Source organism: Lycorma delicatula, chromosome 1, assembly GCF_047948215.1.
Source record: "Lycorma delicatula isolate Av1 chromosome 1, ASM4794821v1, whole genome shotgun sequence".
In the NCBI taxonomy this organism is placed as follows: domain Eukaryota; kingdom Metazoa; phylum Arthropoda; class Insecta; order Hemiptera; family Fulgoridae; genus Lycorma; species Lycorma delicatula.
The window spans coordinates 82,377,410-82,384,438 of record NC_134455.1 but is presented as its reverse complement, the minus strand read 5'-3'; positions in this window follow the sequence as shown (position 1 = coordinate 82,384,438).

Sequence of the window (7,029 nt, the reverse complement as noted above, 5' to 3'; positions counted from 1 at the left end):
TTTTCTTTAATTTTTCTGGAGTAAAATCTCAGTAATAAAATGAAATATAATAAGGCTACATAGTAGTTGAGTGGTAAGTTAAATCACCCTAAAAGTTTTTAAATTCCCTTTAAAAAGTTAATTTTGTAAGCTTCAAACTCATCGGCAAAAATATTGTGTGCCAAATGTAGTGTCTAAAAAAGCCATTATTGTGATACAGAATTTTTGTAACATTATTACTTATTAAATGTGCGTTTTTATTTAGTTATTTTTGTTTATGTACATGAATTCAATATTTTTATGTTAAACTTTGATAATAAATATTCAATAAATTTTTCATTGCATTATTTTATTTTTTTTTATCATTACAGCATTACTCCTGTTTATCATTGGTTTTGTTTTTCTAATTACATCCAAAAATATACTTTGTTCATGCACAAAAAAATTATTTAAGATCACCTTACAAAGAAATATTTAATTACACCTTAAAAAAAAATTACTTTAATTTGTTAATAATTTCATATGAAAAAAATGATGGGTTTTAACTCTGCTCTAAAGAATGCATTCTTTGCTGTGCTGTGTTTGTTTCTTTTTTTTGAATGAACATTACTTTGTCAGTGTACTAAACTTTACAAGTAACAAGATAAATGATTCGCAAAATACTGTGCTAACATTTAGGACACAGCTTGCATGCAGAAACATTTTCTCCATTAAGATTTCATCTGGAACAGTATGTAACACACACTGTTGTATATTGTAAAACCGGAAATGAACAAATCTGGCTAATTCTGTTAGAACATCTGTGGTCATTACATACACGAGTAAGTTGTGCATATTTAAAACATGTTATGTCACCACACACTCAATATTTGTACAAAGTTATCCATTGAGGCTATTGTTGCTAAGTGCAGCAGGCCGTTTGTAAACATGTTTACAGACACAATTTAATCTTACAGGAATCTACGTCCATGTCCCCTTAATCTGAATCAGGTCCAAGACCAAATTAACAGTAGCTTAACAGACAAACAGATTTTTTAGTTATTGGTAGAACTTTAATGCCTACAATCCTACAGTTTTAATACTAGACTAATTATAAAAATTCCTGATATATATATATAATTTTTTCTGTGATACTTCTCTAATGACAAATTTTTTTGCCCAAAATAGTATTGTATCTTGATATTGTAATTCTTTTAAAGCTATTTGTAACGAAGAAAAGGGTCTTAAATAATTAGTAAAAGAGTAAATTAATTACCTAAAAATATAGTAATTAGCGAGTATAAAGTAAATAATGAAAGAAAAGTGACTTTATTTGTTAGTATAGTTCTTTTAGATCTAACTAGATTTTACGTCTTGGGTTTAAAATCCACCAGGTTGGTCTACTCGGAGTCGAGTTGGAGACTCTGCCGTGAGTAGACGTGCTTAGTACCACTCTGCGATTTCGTTATTTTTGATCTGGTTTTTTGTTGATTTTTATTGATTTGTCGATTGGGATTATTAGAGTTTTGGATACTGATTGCGGACCATCATATAAGAAGATTTTTAGACACGGACTGATTGTGTTTTTTAAGAGTTTTTGATAATTAACAAGTGACCTAGTTAATTGGTGTTTTTATACCTTTTTACTATTTTATAGTAGAGGGTATCAGTGAAATAATACATTTGGATTAGTGAAGTGTGGTATTATGTACTAAAACTGTAAGTAGAAGTGCTTTTTTAACTCTTTTTTTAGAGTGAGGTAGGGTTATAAATACACTTATTTTTGCGAATTATTTTAAGTCGAAAGACAGGAATTCAATTAGTAGTAAACAAGGACTTGTAAATTTTTTAAGTTTAGTTCTAGTAGTAATAGAGGTCATTTTTCTCTAAGTCCTGAGAGTCGCTTTAATAGGGGAACAGTTTTTTCCTAATATCTCCTGTACTATAATTCCTACATCCAAATTTCCTAGTAATAAATCCGTTTCATAACTTTTTCTATCTCCTGACCCCCCAGAAAAACACCCCCCCAAAAATTTTTGACACCTTTTTTGGATTGATACATTTTACCTCCTCCCCGATCACCACCAAAATTTTGGGGCCCCTATTTTGGCGAGTGGGTACTCATTGGATGCGGAATTGTCCCCTGAGTGCAACAGTGTACAATGCGTAGAAGAGGGTGCGCTTCCAACGGAAGATATGTCCACGCAAAGAGCTGGAACTTCCAGAAATGTTGGTACGAAAAAGGCGACGGAACCAAAAAGCAAGAAGAGAGTAAGACAAGGCTCCTCAGAGGAGGAGGAATCAAACCCGAATAGTCTGGGTAATATTACTTACCAGTTAGGTCTGTTAATGATGACATTGAAACAACACATGGGACCTGGCCTCTCCAGATATATCGGAGAGCATGAACAGGAGTTGAAGAAGATTTATATAGGGCTGAAGGCTTTGACGGAGATGTCTCCCCCATTAAACGTAATAACCCAAGCTACCCAGACGGACTTGGAAGTAACTGAGGATAACGTTGAAACAATACTTTCAGGGAAAGATACTGATGATCAATTGATAAATCTGCTGCCTCAATGCACTGAAAGATAAAATATATTATTAAAATTCAAGGAATTATCTTTTAACTTCATATGCAGTTGAATTATACCTTCCGATCGTTAGAAACAACTTTATTCGACTTTTTAAAAACCAGACCCCTTTTGGTAATGAGATAACTGGTATTGAGCAACTGATTTAAAATTCAGTAGTTTAGTAGCTCTTCTAGAAATTCATGAATTTCTTCTGTAGCTATACAGTAGAAGGACCAAGATCCAAAAAAAAGTTTTTCCTTTTCTGTAAAGGATATATGAAAAAAACGAAACGATATTTTTTTGACCGTACTAGTTGAAACTACGATAACCGCCAGACACATTCATTTAGTCTAGTACCACTTGGTGCTTTGTTTTCTTATAAATAATATTTTTTGTTATCGACGTATTTTGACGTATAAAGAAACATTTTTAACTGGATTAGCAATATTATTTTTGTGAGATTTGAGAGGGGTCGATAATGATTGGTGAATTATGTTTCTGATGTAAAATTTGAATTCGTTTCTATCGAGCTTTTTTTTAATTTAAAACTCAAGACTCCATGTCCCATATAATGAAAATTGAGTGGTTTCCTTGCCATTTACTTTTATCTCTTAGTTTGTATTTAATTACTAAAACTTAATGAAGACTAAATCCCGCAAAATCTGAATGCACATCTGTCAGAAAATATTTTTGAAAATGTACCTTTTTTTTAACCTCCGGATCCACCGTTAGGCATTCTTCAGAGGATGAGAGGAATGATTTGTAGCGTGTGTGAATGTCATACCTGACCGGGATTCGAACCCGGGATCTAAAAATGTACCTGGAGCTCAAATGTTTCCTGATTTTTCAGTTTTATAAGATTTATGAGTTAACGATAAATATAATACGTTTTTTTAAAACGTATATTTATAACATTATAATAATATGGTTCTTAACTCTGATGTTTACCAGACTGGAAGGATTACCGGACCGGAAAAAGAACTTACAGAAAAACGTCAGGGCACGGACAATGAAAATTATTACGCTTCAACAATCAAAAGGACGGTCGGGTACTGGTTCTTCAGGCCAGGAGATGTAAATAGTGCAGAGGACCAACAGACAGAGTCAGTAGTTTCGTAAGCTCGTGTTCGGTGCGGTTGCGATAATAGTAAAGCGTTCGGAAACAACGAGTAAAGAGTAAGTCACGAGTCCATTGTGGACAGTCGTTGAATGCAAGAAGTTTTTCGGCGAGTTATTGATAAACAGCAGTGAAAGTGACAGAGTTCTACACATTCATAAAGCGTAGGGTTCTTTAAACAGTAAAAGTAATAATACTTGCAAATGTGAATTGGATGAATTTCAGTTTTTTCTATTTTTATCTTATTGTTTGTGCTATATTAGTATCTATTAGTCATTATTACGGTTTTAGTAAATTGGATCGTATTTTGATATTTATAATTTAATTGTCAGTAAATCAATTTTGTATTTTTATTTGAGTTACAATTTTGTATGTTATATCTATTTATTACTGCTTTTATTATTATTTAATTTATTTTATATATTTGTAGAGTAAAAAATTGTATTTACAAGAAATGTTTACGTTTGTTAGTCCCTCAATATACTTGTCTCAGCAAACACGTGGTGTCAGAAGTGGGATATTGAGAGCGCTAGAGTGTCAATGGTAGTTTTTATTTGTTTAAGTGTATACTGGTCAAAATCTATTTTAATTATTTGTTTGTAATTGTACCTGCTTGCTTACTTTACTTTTTATGTTATTTATTTTTAAAAACAGTATTATTTAACTCATTAAGTTACTGATAAGGGTTTTCTCCCAATTTTTTGTTTTTGTATTTATAAATGTAATTTATTAATAATAAGATGGTTGTTACAAGTAAGGACATAATTGCATTACTAACCCAAATAAGTGAAAGGATGAATGTGGAAATATGTCCCGAATGGAATGGAATATGAAATAAAATATAGATAAAAATGTGAATAAACTAAAAGAGAATATGGACGAAAATGTGAATAAAATGAATGAAAAATGGAAAATTATATGTCTCATATTGAGGATAAATTATGTAGCTGTTGAGGGTAAATTAGTTAGATGGATGATGTGCTGTCTTGCATAAGTCTCACCTTTGAAGAATGAGTCAACTGCAACGAGGAGTCAGCAAATGACATCAAATTTATCTGTTTGTCTAGCTTTAAGATAGATATTATATGAATTTCAGTATTACAAATCTAGCCCACACATAAAATCAGCAATTTGTTATGTTGAAATTTTTTTCTTCAGTTTTTTCTAACTTTCTGAATATTTAGATGAGAAATGCCATTACCATCATTAATGTTAGCAGGGCAGGATAACATTATGTTCAAAAAGAAAACTGTTATTATGTCAATTGGGTGTACCAGGCATATTAAAAACAATTATTTTTTTTAGTTAGTTATGATTCATAATCTGATTTTTTATTTACAGTAATAACATTAACTTCAGTTAGATTTTAATCATGGAAGATCAGTAAAGAAGTTAAGGGGAAAAAGTTTTCCACAGACTTTAACTGACAAGGGTTTGCCCAGAATAGCTTTACCACAGGAATTTAGATCCAGTGTATGATCAAGTGCTACATTAGAGTTACATTCAGATCACTAATGAAAGAGAAAGTCAAAACTTTTTCAAAAAAGTTATGATAATAAGGATGTAAAACCTTAGTATTTTGACTAAGGAAAATATTGCTGAAATAAAAAAATTTAAATTAGATCATTTATAATAAACTAGAGTGCTTGTCTGTCTGTGGGCTTGTTTGTAACAGCATCATGCAAGAACCAACTGACTGATTGCTTTTAAATTTGTCAGGTACATTCATGTTATCCCCGGGAAGGTTTTACGCCATACCAAGGATCTAGCTCCCTTGGGGGTGAAGTTGTGAATTAAAGGTGAATTAAAGAAAAAAAAATTAATCTTTTTATTTCATTATTATATTTCTGTCACCATGGCAACAGAAATAAGTTATGAATTTTTTGTCATCGATGGTGTGTACTTTAGTTACCATAGTTACTAATACTGTGTCTTGTAATTTAGTTTCTTAAAGCCTCAACACTTTAACTGTTATTTATTAGTATTGTTCCCACAACTATGCAAGGGTAATGAACACTGCGAGGGGACAAGGCGAAGCCCTCTGACTGGACAGGAATGGTGACAGAAGTGAGCTCTGTTACCATGGGGTGAGCCCTGTGGTGCCCCTGGGTTGTCTGGGGTTGGAGCTCCGACCGGCTAGTATTATTATAAACCAAGGCTAGATAGTTTTTCCACCGCAAATTATTTTGTCACCACTCAGTGGCTTATTTTTCTGATCACACTTTTGAGGAAGGAGATGGCAGAGTGTAAGGGGACCTTGCACTAAAAAAATTATAACTTATATTAATCATCCTTCATAGACAAGCCACTAACAGAAAATTTTTGCTGATTCTTAATTCATTGTTCATCCAGTGGGCCTACTTTTAAACTTTTATTGTTTTTTATTATAAATTTAAACAAACTTTTTTTATTAAAAACCATTATTACAAAACACAGTTCCACTTTAATAGATAGCAGCACACTGAATATGATGGAACATTTTACAGCTTTATCTGACCTTGATGAGAATTGTTTTGCTTTATATTTATTTATGTTTTATTTATTATAAAATAAAAAAATATATATATATATAATTTTTTTTTTTTTTTTATTTATGGTGTAAATTTGTTTTATAAACAAAATCCATATAATGTATATTACCATCATAAATATGAGTACAACTTTTGTTTTTCAGATGTTCTATATTAATCTTGACTACAGGTATCACTAAACAATATTTTTTAAGCTAATGTGTTATCATTAGCAGTTCAAAACATTTTTACTGGTTAGAATGTAATCATGTAACTTAAAATATGAATAAAACCATTACATTGTGCTTCTAGGTAGTTGTAACATATTTCTGATCACATAGATAAAATTCCCATTAATGTTAAGGCTAATATTTCCCATAGGTTACTTTAAGACTTTAGTTACCCATAAGACAAAATTTCTGTTTATTTTATTAGATGTCAAGTTGTCTTCAGATGATCAAATTCAAAATATTTTGTAATAGTACAGTTTGATTTTGTTTGCAACAAAATACTATTTTGCTTTGAAGTGCCTTAATGAAATGCTAAACTAGTCATTACAATTAAACATCCAAATTAAACAACAGGCTTAGAATTTCTTAGTTCACATACTAAGAAATTATTAATTTCGATATTACTTTTAACTTTTTTTATTTCTTTTAAGATTTCTATTTTCACAGAAATTGATATATTTTATTTGGTAATCAATATACATTTAATATCTAAAAGACATTGATCAACTATCTTAATCTTAAGTGGTTTTGAGAATTTGGTGAAACCAGGCAAACATCTCATTATTTAATTCATTAATTATTCTCTTGATAATAGCATAAAGCTGAAAGCACTCACGTATTTATCTAGATATATTATT